Below are 15,418 nucleotides of genomic sequence, written 5' to 3' on the forward strand. Positions count from 1 at the left end.
AAAAAAAAAAAAAAGGTTGAGAAGGGAGAGGGTTGACATGTCGTGGGGTTGCTGACCAGTGTCATGGAACAGTGTGTGTACTGACTGTTCGATGAGAAACTATTTGTTCTGTAAACCTTCACCTGAAGTACAGTTAAAAAAAAAAAGGATGTAAATGTTCAGATTTATGCATCTATATAAAACTATGTATGTAAGTACAGGACCAACTCCATGGCATCTAAAAACAACATGCATAAAGACTTTTTTGGTAAATTTTAAAATATTAATAATCCCCTAAATAAATCTAGGCAGCCCTGGTGGCTTAGTGGTTAAGAGCTCAGCTACAAAGCAAAAGGTCGAATCCACCAGCTGCTCCTTGGATATCCTATGGGGCAGTTCTACTCTGCCCTAGAGGGTCACTATGAGTTGGAATCAAGTCGACAGCAACGGGGAACGGGGGAAATAAATCCAAAAACCAAACCCACGGCCGTGAAGTCAATTCCGACCCATAGCAACCCTATAGGACAGAGCAGAACTGCCCCATAGGGTTTCCAAGGCTGTAAATATATAGAGAAGCAGACTGCCACACCTATCTCCTGCAGAGCAGCTGGTAGGTTTGAACTGTCGACCTTTTGGTTAGCAGCAGAGTCCTTTAACCATTGCGCCTCCAGAGCTCCTTATCCCTTCTAAGTGGGCATTGATAAATCACGCCTTTAAACTATTTATTCAATTACCTCATTCTGACTGCTGCACTTGTCAGCTGATGTTTTTGAACATAAATGTCTCTAAAACTAATGGTCCCTGGTTTATTACGACTTTCACCACCTAAGCAATCAGAGTTGAGACCCACAGTAGCTTAACACTGTTAACAAGTAACCCAAGTCACTAGCAAACACAAGCGATATGCAATAAAAATATACTCAGTAAAATATAACCATGAAATAATGTTCAAAACATTACTATTTTAATTCTGCAATGGCCAAATACTTAATGAATACTCACTGTGCTTATTATGCTTGGTGAGTTCTAACTAGGATAGATTACGGCCTTCATTAGCACCTTGTTGAAAATTACTGTAAGAAGGGTAAGCTGATACCAGAAACCAAAATTCTTGCATTACAAAAAAGCACCCCCAAATCCCTGATAAGTAACTTGCCTAAGGTCACAAATCTACTCGTTGCCTTCAAGTGATTCTGACTTGAAAGAAAGCAGACTGTCACTCTTTCTCCCGTGGAGAAGCTGGTGGGTTCGAACTGCTGACCTTTTGGTTAACAGCCAAATGCTTAACCACTGTGGCACCAGAGCTAAGGTCACGTATCTAGCAGATGGCAAAGCCAGGATTTGAACCCAGCAGTCTAGCTCTAGAGTCCATACTCTTTAACCTCTCATATGAAAGACACTAACTGGGAAGCTTACCCACAACTTTCTCTGTACAATGTTCCTCTTCTCTCCCTGTTTTCCTAGATTCCAGGCTTGTCTGAGAGAATAAATCATTTCTTCACTCAGTCATTCAAAATTTCATCTACGCACCTGCCCACCCATTCACCCATCCATCCAACAAGTATTCACTGAGCATCTACAATGTGCCAGATAATGCTCAAGGCAATACTAGTTGAAAAAGATGGACATGATCTCTGCCCTTGTACTACATACATTCCTCACTCATATTACTCCACCACTCTTACTAGTCCTTGAACATGCTATGCGTGTTCCCACCTCTGCCTGGAAAGGTTTTCCCCAGAATTTAGCATGGCTCATTCCTTCACTTCATTCAGGTGTCTGCTCAAATGTCTCCTTCTCAGAAAGGCCTTCCCTGACCACCCTTTCTAAATTAACTATACTCTTACCATCTATCCCCTTTCCCTGCTTTATACTTCTTCATAGTACTTATCATTCCTAATATAATTGTTTGTTGTCACTGACCTCCCTTGCACCAACAGAATGTAAGCTCCATGAGTGCTCTATCTCCAGCACCAAGAAGTACACTTGGCACATAGTAAGTATTCAATAAATATTTCTTGAATGAAAGGATTAAAAATGTCTTTTAAACCTAACCATTTTCTCGTGACCACCATCTCTCAACTGAACTTTTGTAACTGCCTTTTATTTGTCTCCCTGTCACCTTTTTTTATCCCCTTCAATCTCTGGTCCACATGGAAATCAGTTATATTGCTAAAATGCAAATCTAATGCTAGTCCTCCACTTAAAATGTTGCAATTAATCTTAGGATAAAGTCCAAACTCTTAATGTGGCTTTTAAGGCCCTCCTGTACCTCTAAAGCTATTTTCTTCCCATTCCTTTTCTTACATTTAATAGTTTTAACTCGCTTGCTGAAAGTGAAAATGACTTGAAGCACTTATTGATGAAGATAAAAGACTACAGCCTTCAGTATGGATTACACTTTAACATAAAGAAAACAAAAATCCTCTTAACTGGACCAATAAACAACATCATAATATAAGGAGAAAATGTTGGAGTTATCAAGGATTTAATTTTACTTGGATCCACAATCAACACCCATGGAAGCAGCAGTCAAGAAATCAAACAACGTGGTGCATTGGGCAAATCTGCTGCAAAAGACCTCTTTAAAGTGTTAAAAAGCAAAGACGTTAACTTTAAGGACTAAGGTGTGCCTGACCCAAGCCACGTGTTTTCAATGGCCTCATACACATGTGAAAGCTGGACAATGAATATGAAGACTGAAGAAGGATTGATGCTTTTGAATTATGGTGATGGTGAAGAATATACTATGGATTGCCAAAAGAATGAACAAATCTGTCTTGGAAGTAGTACAGCCAGAACGCTCCTTAGAAGCAAGAATGGCAAAACTTCATCTCATGTATTTTGGACAGGTTATTAGGAGGGACCAGTCCCTGGAGAAGGACATCATGCTTGGTAGATGATCAGCAAAAAAGAGGAAGACCCTCAACGAGATGGACTGACACACTGGCTGCAACAATGGGCTCAAGCACTGCGCAGGACCAGGCAGTGTTTTGTTCTGTTGTACGCAGGGTCACTATGAGTCATAACCGACTCGACGGCACCTAACAACAACAGCAGCAGCAGTTACAGCTAACATATATTGAGCACTTGTATGCCAGGCACCAGTCTCAGGGCATTATTGTATGTACTAAATCATTCAGTCCTCATATATGATGTAGGGCTTATTGTTATACCTATTTCCAGGTGAAGAAACCAGGGCAACCACTAAGTGGTGAGGCCAGTATGTAAACCCAGGCAGTCTGGCTCTGTAATAAAAGTCCATCAGTTCCTCAAGTGTGCTATTTTACCTTGTGCTGCCAGGTCTTCACACTGTTCTCTCTGTTGGAACATCCTTTAGGTCATAGCTTAAACATCCCCTCCTCTGTGCGACCTTCCCCGCAGCCTTCCCTAGAGCTGGTTAGATGTCCCTGCTGTGTTCTCCCACGGCATTCTGAAATCCCCGTTATAACACCAAATTCTACTTTATTATAATTACTTGTCTGCCTTCACCAATAAATTCCAGGCTGCATGAGGGCACAGATCATACCTGACTTGCTCACCACTGTATGCCTAGCACCTGGCACAGGCCCTGGAATATATTAGGTGTTGAGTGAATCTGAGATGGTACCAGCACCTCGAAGCTTTTCTTAACCCTCTTCAAAAAATAATTTGTCATTTCTCTAAGAGCCTTGCTCATATGGCACATAGTTTATGCTTCATATTTTATTACGTATCTATTTAAAGGATGTATATATATATATATTTTTTTCCTATATGCTTATGAAAAGTAGGTATATCATCTTATGTATCTATATGACCTTTGAAGTAACTTTCACAAACTTACCACTTAAAAGTAATTATTGTGTAAAAGGGATCTCTGCAATATTCCTTATAATTGCATGTAAATGGACAATTATCTCAATACAAATTTCAATTTAAAAAGTAATTACTGAAAGAAAAGGACTGATAAATAACGAATTACTCAAGAGCTTAAAATAACCCCCACTAACGATCTGGTCATCCCTGCACGGGAGCCGTGCTACTCTTCTCTGTATCCTTCCAGTTTTAATATATGGGCTGCCAAGGAGTACTCGTACTATCTGAAGACCAAACTCCCCAATCTAACATTCAGAGTCCTGGATAATCCAGCTCCTTATTACCTATTCAGGAGCGCTGGTGGCACAGTGGTTAAGAACTTGGCTGCTAACCAAACGGTTGGCAGTTTGAATCCACCAGTCACTCCTTGGAAACCCTACGGGGCAGGGGGCAGTTCTCTGTCCTATAGGGTCACTATGAGTCGGAACTGACTTGATGGCACTGGGTTTGGTTTGATTTGGTTATTACCTATTCAACCAATTCTTCCAACTGTCCCATACTTCCTATTCTAATCAAGGTGAAAACCTTATTCTCCCTCACATACCATGCTTTTTCTAGTTTCCAGGTCTTTTCCTTAGGATACTCTTCCTACCTGAACACTGCCCAGGACACCCTTCCCTCCTCTGATGCCTCTTGCCTATCCAAATTCCTCTTATCTGCTAAGGTCTAACTCTAATTTTACTTTCATTGTGAAACCTTTCTGACCTCACCTCTTCTTTCTTAGGACCCTGTAATCCTTTAATCCCTGTATCTCCAACAAGAATAGAAACTGCTTGCGTCTCAGCATCATGCCTTCTACGTCTCAGGAATCCCTCAGAGTATCTACCACAGTGTTAATTATACAATCAATAATTAATAAATACTTGCTGATAAAAACAGAAGTCTCAATTTTACAATCAATAATTAATAAATACTTGCTGATAAAAAGAGACATCTCATGTTAGCCATAAATATAATCAACACTCGATTAGTCCATGCTAACAGTAGAGCCACTGCACTAAAAGGAAAAAATGTGGATAAATTCAACTATCTTTCAGAGCCTTGTTTGCATTAAGTACTGTGGAGTTGTTTCCAATTTTCTAGGAAGTCACAAAGCTGCCACAATGGTTGAACTGTACAATTCCTCCCTTGTCAGGGCCCAGCGCCTGCTCAGCTTATCGTTTCATACCGGCAAACAATGTACAACCTCTCATCAGTGACACAGAGATAAAAATAAGCAGAGGTAGTCATATTCTAAACATTTGCTGGTTCACACCTTCCCCTAATAGGGAGAGCATTGTTTGGGCACAAAAGATCATCTCTTCTAACTCTTACTGGGCAAATATCTTGCATTATGTCAACAAAGTGCTTTTGTAAACAGAATATAGTGACAATATCAACAAGAATTTGAAAGAAAGATCTGCCAAAGAAAATCCCTGTGATGATCTACCCTTGGAATAATCCAGAGTTGATAAAATGCCAAATTCTTCTCATAGTCCGTACAGATTTGCCTCAGCCTGGGGCTATTTTTCCTAATGAGAGTTTCTAAACTCCAAAAACTCCCTCTGGTTAGTTTCTCTTTCTCATCCAGTTGATTAGTTTTCTCATAACATACCACACAACTAGAAAGCTAAGCTTCTCAGCCTGAACTTTTGTTGTTTATACCTGATTGAAACTACAGCTTTCCCCCAGACAGAATTCAAAATGCCTAAGCTTATCTCCAGAAAACTCTTCAAATACTTTCAGTAACCCAATGGCAACAGTTTTGCTACTGAAAAATTACCCAACATCTTCCTGTTTGGGCAGGTCCTGCTGAAATCCCCCTCCTCATAAGGGGGAATATGAGTAAAAACACTGCCAGCTTCTAGTTCTCTTAGGCAAATTTCCAGTCCCAGTGCAAGGCCATGAGGTTAAACATTTCTCGATGACGCAGTCTCTCTCAGAGGGAGGAACAAGGGAAAAAAAACCAAGCTTATTCTTCCCAGTGCAGTAAATCAAGAGACAGCAGCCAAGTCCTTTAAAAAAAAAAAAAAAAAAAAAGAGTGAAGTTAAACTATATACTGTTCGCTCTGCCAAGGCCCCCAGCGGGAGCACAGAACTAGGATGAGGGCTGTGGGATGGGAGAAAAGGCAACTGCAGGACAAGCAGTCTAACCAAACTCATAGATAAATCTTTAGAATACTAATACACTGTAAGTTTCCAGCCACTATACAAGTTAAAATAACTACAGCAACTAAAACAAAGTGACAGACTTGGTGGTTGTGGGGTAAAAAAATGGAGTCACGCAGATAGCAAATCATTATTAAAGATTAAACTGTATACTAGGTGGAAGGTTGGGAAGACTACATGAAAGAACATTTCATCAACTTCTTGGGAAAAGAGCACAAGGCTGATCATAGAAAATGCAGACTCATCTGAGGGACTGCTGGGCTCCAGTACTCCTGGCCACTCGCAGATGACAGTAATGGAAGATCCTAGACGAGAATGAAATAAAAATTAACTGTTCCCAAGAACTGATTTATAGATCATAGAACTTCAGAATTAGGAAGGATCTAATGCTTACAAGGAGCCCTGGTGGCGCAGTGGTTAAGAGCTACAGCTGCTAACCAAAAGGTCCGCAGTTCAAATCCAACAGCTGCTCCTTGGAAATCCTATGGGACAGTTCTACTCTGTCCTACAGGGTCACTATGAGTTGGAATTGACTCAATGGCAATGGGTTTAGTTTTTGATTTAATGCTTACAAGAAAATGCCAGTGATGAAAATACTGATCCATTTGTACAGTACTTTACTTCTCAAAGTGCTTTAATTCATTTAGTCCTTTAAAAATGAAAAATTATGTACCTGCTATGTGCCAGGAACTGGGGATACAGATATAAGACAACAAGCCTGCTTTCAGGGGGCTTACTGTCTAATGATGAGACCTGCTAGGAACAATGGTGCAATAAAGCAATTGCTCTATGGTGGTATGTATCAAACATAGGTGGAGCACAGGAGAAGGAGCACCCCAGTCTGTCTGGGGGAATCAAAGACAGTGTGCACCTCAGAGGTGGTGACCTTGCGCTGAAATTTGAAGGCTGAGTAGAAGTTAGCGGGCTTCCAAGCACTGAGCGGAATGGACAAGGCAGAGAGAAGACAAAGACCATATGCAGAGGAATAGAAAAGTAAAGAGCACAGAGTGTTCTGGAAACTAAAAGCAGTTCAGCACTGCTGGACAGTGTGAAGTTGGAAGTGACAGGAGATGAATGACTAGTCAGAGGCTACACAGACAAACATAATAGTTTAAATTTTACCCTGTAGGAAACTGGCAGCCACCAAAGAATTCTGAGCAGGAGAATAAAATTATTAGAATCAATAATTAGAAAAATTATCTTGGCAACTCTACAAAGTACAGAGTAGAGGAGGATCAGGCTATAGGCAGGGAGTCAATAAGAAGGCTACTGAAGCCACAGTGAGAAATGTTGAGTCTGATCTAGGACAGTGAAGATGAGAACGTCAAAGCAGAAGTAGAATCTATAGAACTCAGAGATCAAACAGATGTAGGGAGTAAAGAAAAGGGGGAATCGAGAACAACTCCTAATTTTCTGGTTTGGGCAACTGATACCAAGTTGAGAAAGTGGGCTTGGGGATAGTCCTGGAGAATGACCACATCAGTTCTAAATGTGTGGAAGTCTGAAGCACATGTGGTCATCTAGATTCCCAGGTGTGAAGAATTAGTGGAATAAGTGAATTTGGAGCTCAGGAAATAGGTCGGGGCTAGAGATAAAGATACAGACATCCCTGAATAGGTGGTAGTTGAAGCCACCGTTCAGGAAGAGACTGTTAGAGAGAATGTATAGACTGAGCAGAAAACAGAGTCGAGAATTAACCCTGGGAAATACTGACATTTAAAGAGCAAACAAAGGAAGAGAAGACTTAAAAAAAAAGGAGTGAATAGAAGCCAGAGATAGAGGAGAGAGAATGGTGTCTATAGCATATGTCTATAGCTGCCCAGCATTTGAATACCTTTCCTATTGGGGGAAATTCCAATACTGGCAGAAGGCAGGCCCCTCTTTGTACTAGAGATGCTGAAGAGGAACAGATAGCCCTCTCTCCCTGGTATCTAGCACACAGGTACATAACCGAAGTTCAGCCAATCAGATTCTCCCATTTAGGACTTTGAATGTTGAGAGAATGGCATAATGGCGGAGAATATAATCAGAATTATTCACAGCATTGTGGCAAGTGTCTACTGGTGGCAGTGCCAACAGCAGCAAGTGTTCATCAGAGGCCAGGCCAGCAGCAAAGAAGTCCAGTGAGCAGTGCTAGTCACAGAACCCTAAGCAGACTGCTCCCATGACAGCCTTCACTATGTCTTGCCTCACTCAGTTTCTGCTCACCTTCTGAACTTCCTTATCCAACCTTCTCATTAAGGCTGTGCACTATCCATTACTTTTTAAATAAATTTATTATATGCCTAGGTTAGCCAGTGTTGGTTAACTCAAAGAACCCTAAGTCATATAGAATGATGAGAGAGTATCAAGCAAGGTCAATGGTAAAGAAGATCAAGTAATATGAGGACTAAAATGGGCCCACTGTGTAGTGTGACTGACTAGTAGGTCACTGGTGATCTTGGATGAATGTGGGTTATCTCATTCCATCCTTACAACACTTTGTGAGGAAGGGAAGGCAGGTACTATATCTTTATTTTAGGGATGAAAACACTGACGCTAAAGGAGATTAAGAGTACTTAAGGTCACACAGTTTTTTTTACCATCCAAAGGTTGCCCTCAAGATGAAGTTATTTTAAAGATTCTCACTAAAGGAGATATTAAATGTCTATACTCATTCTCACACCGAATGTCAATTGGCAAAGATGATGGCCACATAGGATTCATAATCCTGGTTTTCCAAGTTCCTCAATTTTTGTAGTATAGAGAAGATTCTAACGAAAGCACTAGACTCCTTATAGACAACCACCCAGCCTAAGAAGAGTCCTGGCTGTCATCCTTCCATGGTTCATTTGTGATGCCTTTGTCATTACTTTAAGAACACATCATCAGCTACAAGAGACTCCTCAAGCAGAAGAACAGATCTTCTATCCCTGACCATGAGAACAACTGTGGGAATGAGAGGTTGGGAGCTTCCAAAAGAAGATGATTATTTCTCAACTTCATTCCTCTGGGATATGTCACAGCCAGGAAGGGAGAAATTGAAAAAAACAGCTTTCACAAACTGCCAAATCTATGTCCCAGTCCCAGGGGATAATTAGTCAATGAGGTTTTCAGGAGTTGATGTAATGTTGGCAGAGGCTAATGTTTTATGGTTGAACATGTTCCCTCTTGATATTTAGCTACAAGGCTAAAAGGGATGACATCCTGGAAAGCCAAGAAACTCATACCCATAACACCACCACTTAGCAATCTGCATCTTAAAAGTAATTTGCAAAATTTAACTGATCCATCTCTACCTTGAGTAGTGTACAAGAGCATTTGTTAAACTATAAATTTTCTAATTCTTATTTTATATAACTCTTCCACTAGGAAAATAAATTCTTAAGCACCTCCAAAGAACAATTTAGAAAGCTTAAAGTAACAGAAGAAAGAAATTAGAAGAAAAGGGAAGTTCTCCAAGGCATAAAGTTTGTGGCATTTTAATTCCACTACTAGCACAGCAAGCTTAAAGCTGTCTGACATTCTTATAAAAACAATTTTTGAAACTGAGTACACTAAGCCAAGAGCTTCCAGGGGCATCATACATCACAGAAACTGTCAATCTTAACTTTAACAGTACTTTAGAAGAGGTAAGAATCAGTGGGCGGGGGAACAGAAGGATTAAGACACTAACACTCTTGGTTTGAGCTTGAGCTATTAAGCTTCAAAATAAATGCTTGCTGTTTTAATAAAAATTAGTAAATCCTTTGACTTAAACATGCCACGATTATCTTCCAAAGACTGAGACGAAACTAAGTACACCAAAAAGAACAAAAATTAATATCTCTTATCAATAAGCCAAAATATATAACGTCTCTAAATATGTGCCAGTTCCTTACTTGAAACGAAAGACAATTTTTGGTTCATCCTTGGGCAGAGGTGTATCTAGTGATATGGATACAAATACTCTGTAGTTTATATACCTTGAAAATTTCAGGAAAATTAAGATTGACATTGCCTAAAGTGAATTGGGGGGGCGGGTAAAAAACATAATCCTCTACATCTTATAAAGGAAATAGAGAGTTATGCTTAGCAGGATGGTTTATATTTTCTCTGCAGGGAAATGTTTTTTGAGAGAAGCTGTTGGGCTGGGGACCTGGATACAGAATGTTCCAGGGTGGCTTCTTCCTTTCCAATCTCTCTAATATTTGCCATTCACTTCATTCATTCATTAACGTAAATTCATTCAGCCTCTACTATGTGTCAAGCGCTTTGATACATGCTGGATATAAAATGGTAAAACACTTCCATGAACAACTGCCTCCCCTTGTCATGAGACCAGAAGAACTGGATGGTGCCCGGCTACCATTGCTAAACATTCTGATCAAAGATTCTACAGAAGAATTCTGATCAAAAGGGGGAAAATGCAGAACAGAATTTCAAATTCTCATGAAATCTAGACTTCCTGGAGCCACATAAGATTGGATGAATCCCTGCAACTATTGTCCCGAGATAATCTTTAAACCTTAAACCAAAAATATCCCCTGCAGTATTCTTAAAAATGAACAACAGTTTAGTTTAACTCGTAAAAAAGGTCTGCCTTGAGCATTATGCTCTTTTAAGAGCTATCTATATGGGATCAAAGTGACAATAGCAACTCGAAAGATTAGATAGGAACCTTAAACCAAGACCACTGCCACTGAATCAGTTCTGACTCACAGTGACCCTATGCGGTGCAACAAATTATTTAATATGGCCCTTCTAGCCCTGATGGAGCAGTGGTTAAGAGCTTGGCTGCTAACCAAAAGGTTGGTCATTTGAATCCACCAGCCGCTCCTTGGAAACCCTATACAGGCAGTTCTACTCTGTCCCACAGGGTCGCTATGAGTCAGAATCAACTCGATGACAATGCGTACAGGTTCTAGCCATAGTCTTTCTGGCTCATACACAATGACTGAGTGGACAATGCAAATAAGGTATATGGAACTAGTGATGGTTGGGGTTGTGCGCCAGCTTGGCTGGGCCACGATTCCCAGTATTGTGTGGCTGTTCTCCATTTTGTGGTCTGATGTAATTATCCTAATTATGCTCCATTTTATGTGTTGCAAATCCTAACCTCTAGATGTTAATGAGGCAGGATTAGTGTGGGGTGTAAACTGAGTCACAGTCTTGCAGGAGGTGTGACTCGGGTCCCACCCTTACTCAAGTCACACCCCTCTCTGGGGTGTTGCCTGCATCCAATGTGTATGTGTGGGTGCTCTGGTGGGGCCTGCTCTCTCTTTCTGCATCTGGATCCTGCGTCTGGCTCATCACTGTCTGACTCCAGGTTGTTGGGACTTGACCCAGCAGCCTGCCGTCTAATCTGTCAATTCTGGGATTTGCCAGCTTCCACAGCCCCGTGGGCCAGCAGCCTATCATCTGACCTGATTTGCCAGCTTCCACAGCTTTGTGAGCCACAGCCTTGTTGTCTGGCCTGCTGATTTGGGTTCATCGGCCCCTGCAGCCATGTGAGTCAGGAGACATCTACACCTGATCCGTGGATTTGGGACTTGCCAGTCTCCACAACTGCATGAACCATTTCCTTGATACAGTTCATGAGTACTGTGAGATGCTACAGCGAATTATGGAACCCAAAGACGGGAGGGAGAGTACTGAGGGAAGAGGAGTAGATGATGCTAGAGATGACAGAGTGCCACAGCAATATGGAAAAGCTGGACATACGGGACATCTTTAACCTCTGCCTCATAGGAACCAGCTTTATGCTGATCCTTATAAAAGAAATTATTCATTCACCCTGTGAGATAGGAACCTAGTGGCAGTGAATGTATGTTTTTAGGGAAGGAACAACTCAGAAAAGGAGGGTGAGAATGGTTGCACAACTCAAAGAATGTAATCAGTGTCATTAAATGGTACACGTAGAAACTGTTGAATTTGTGTAGGTATTGCTGTGTATTTTCTCAACAACAATAAAATAATTTTTACATAGTAAAACAATAACAACCATGATGTAAGATTTCTGCCTTCATGAAGTTTATAATCTAGTGAGAGAAATACACATTAAACAAGCAAACAAATCCCACAAACAAACATATAATCTCAAATTAGAAGTACAATGAAGAAAACAAAAAGAAAGAATGAGGAAGAATGAAAATAACCAGGGAAGGGGGCAATCTATGAGACATGAAGGATGAAAAGTAGGTCAGAAACTAAGGGGGGAGGAAGGAGGGAGAAAAGGATGGAACCTAGAAAGCAAAAACAGATGAGCAGGGGATGAGGCTGGAGACGTAGGCAAGATAGATCATACAGAGCCATGCACTCCAGGAAACTGGCCAACTACTCCATAAATAAAAATACTGATTACAGGACTACTGTATTTTTACACAAATATACCCACTTCTCACTTATCAACTATCTCATTATCTGACATTTCACATTACAACAATAATACAAAATCTACTCTCCGACTACTTTGTGCATTAACAACATACATCTGGCAGTAATCAACGCAGAGGTGCGAAGCAAAGGTAATGCAGGCTGTGATGCTTAAGGTTATGTGTCAACTTTGCTGGGTCATAATTCCCAGGGGTTTGGCAGTTACATAATGATGTCATTTACTTGTTATGTAATCATCTAGAGGAGCACTGGTGGTGCAGTGGTGAAAGCGTTTGGCTGCTAACTGAAAGATCAGCAGTTCATACCCACCAGCCTTTCCACATGAGAAAAATGTGGCAGTCTGCTTCTGTAAAGATTTATAGCTTTGGAAACACTACGGGACAGTCCAACTCTGTCCTGTAGGGTCACTGTGAGTCGGAATCTACTCAACAGCAATGACTTTTGGTTTTTTTGTAATGATGTAATTTGGCAGTTATGTACTGATGTAGTCATCTTCCATTTTGTGATCTGATATGCTCACTCTCCATTTTTGTATAATGCCAATTTTCACCTAATGACCCAGTGTTTGGAACCTAACCATGTTGATAAGTGAGGAGTAGGTATAATACATGTGTTACACATTTTTGGCCAACCACATCCTCTGCCCCCCTCCCAGATATTTTCATAAGTGCACTATGCTAATTTTTTCTTACACCAACATGTATAAAAAAATTAGCACAGTGCTTACAAAAATACGTTGTAAAGGGAGGGCATGCGTAAAAACATAACACACTCATTATTTGTGTAAAAATATGATAGACATTATTTAAACTCTTATTCTAAACTGTCTAAATCAGAACATGATCCTTATGTAGGTGATGACCATGTTTTCTCTAGATTCTCAAACACCTTTCATGTAACACCCAGCAAATTCTATGTTGTTGGGTGCTGTTGAGTCGATTTCGATTCATAGTGACACCATGTGACAGAGTAGAAATGACCCATAGGGTTTTCTAGACTGTAATCTTTACAGGAACAGATTACTGAGTCTTTCTCCTGTGGATACACTGGGTGGGTTCAAACCACCAACCTTTTGGTTAACAGCTTTGTGCAATAACTGTTGTGCCACCAAGGCTCCTTACGGGTACATCGAAAAATACACTTTCTTCAAATTTATCAAGACTGTTCTAAAAACATTAATACTAACCACCTCAGTCAAGATTAAACATAAATTTAGTAACAAGGAGTCGGATGAACAAAAGCCTAATTACAAGGGCATCTTCAGGATAAAACTAATGGAAGATTATTTGCAAACATCTCATAGAATGACTTAGTCCAGATATAAACCTCAGCTGTTAAGAAGTTCCTCAAAGCTCCAGACTACAGAGCTCAGACAAGAAGGGAGGAGGAGGCACAAGGCCTTTTTTTCTCACCAGAGCCAACAAGGACCTTCACACAGCCAATGTTCCTACTGTAAAGATATACAGGTTTAAATTTACTTCCTACTCACAGAAACTACTTTCCTGCTTCGGAAAAAATTTCTAATGCATGTTTATGGCAAGACACTCAAGAGGTTTTTGCTTATCAAACATATGATGCTGGTTTTGGCCGTGGGACGTACAGTGAGAAATCTTACTATGCTGCAGTTTAAAATAGCATCCTTTCTTATCCTTGTGAACAGGTACCAGATTCACTATTAAAAATAGGGAAGCTTCTAGGTCAAGGTTAGGGTTCACATAAAGATTTTCTTAAAAGTGTTAGATGCAGAAAAAAGGAAATCCCTACAATGACTAGAGGTCTAGAACAGAATTTAATACAGGTATTATGAAAGAGGCAAAGATTGGAGGTTTTTTGTTTATCTGTTTCTTTTTAACAGTTACACTGTAGTGTTCTGGGGTGGAGAGATAAGGGACGGAAGAGAGCAAAAAAGACAAGTAGGCTATGTGTTGGGAGAATGGACCAAAGGAACCTAGGCAAATTGGGATAGCCTATCAAGAGCTACCATACAATTATTTTGGGATAAAAGGATTTGCAGTTCACATAAAAGGCAATATAGTGTAGTGGTAAAGAGACTGACAAACCAAACCACTCAGGCATAATCTTAGCTCTATCACTTACCAGGTATGTCAACTGAATAAGTTCCTTATCCACTTTGTCCCTCAATATCCTCATCTGTAAAATGGGATAATTAAGAGCATCTATCTCATATGGAAGGAGCCCTGGTGGTGCAATGGTTAAGTGATCGGCTGCTAACTGACAGGTTGGTGGTTTGAACCTACACAGCAGCTCCATGGGAGAAAGACCTAGCAATCTACTTCGATAAAGATTACAGCCAAGAAAACCCTATGGGGCAGTTCTTGTCAGTCAAAAATTAACTTTAAGGCACACAACATCATCTCATATAGATGCTGTGAGAATTAAGTGTATCAATGTATGTAAGGAACTTACAGCTGTACAGAGTAAGCACTAAATGTTAGCTGTTACTATTTTATTATTTTTTTAAATAATTTATTTTTTGCCATACGAAAATTTATACACATATTGTCATGTAACTCTAATTACTCTCCTCATACTGTGACAGCACACTCTTCCTTTCCACCGCTGATTCCTCATGTCCATTGAACCAGCTCCTAACCTTCTCTGCCTTACCATCTCACCTCCAGACAGAAGCTGTCTGTTCAGTAATCTACTTGTACCTACTTGAGCTAAGAGGCACGCTCCTCACGAGTATCACTTTATGTCCCACAGACCAGTCCAATCGCTGTCTGAAGAGTTGGCCTTGAAGATTGTTCTACTTCTGGGCTGACAGAGAATCCAGGGGCCATGCTTTCCAGGGTACCTCCAGTCTCACTCAGACCATTAAGTCTAGTCTTCTTACTAGAGTTTGACTTCTGCACCCAATCTTTCTCCTGCTCTATCCGGGACTTTCTGTTGTGTTCCCTGTCAAGACAGGCATTGGTGGTAGCCGGGGACCATCTACTTCTGCTCTCAGGCTAAAGAAATCTCTGGTTTATGTGGCCCTTTCTGTCTCTTGGGCTACTACTTTCCTTGTGTCTTTGGTGTTCTTCATTCTCCTTTACTCCAGGTGGTTGGGACCAAC

General features: G+C 40.6%; 1 protein-coding gene and 1 non-coding gene across 4 annotated transcripts in view; both read right to left on the reverse strand.

Annotated features, from left to right (window-relative positions):
• Positions 1-15,418, reverse strand: part of MRTFA (myocardin related transcription factor A) — a 253,745-nt gene that overhangs the window by 84,405 nt on the left and 153,922 nt on the right. The window lies entirely within an intron of this gene.
• Positions 3,946-4,052, reverse strand: LOC111820132 (U6 spliceosomal RNA). Its single transcript, XR_002823677.1, has one exon. It is a non-coding gene; the product is annotated as a U6 spliceosomal RNA (small nuclear RNA).

This window comes from Trichechus manatus, unplaced genomic scaffold, assembly GCF_000243295.1.
Source record: "Trichechus manatus latirostris isolate Lorelei unplaced genomic scaffold, TriManLat1.0 scaffold00027, whole genome shotgun sequence".
NCBI classification, from domain to species: Eukaryota; Metazoa; Chordata; class Mammalia; order Sirenia; family Trichechidae; genus Trichechus; species Trichechus manatus.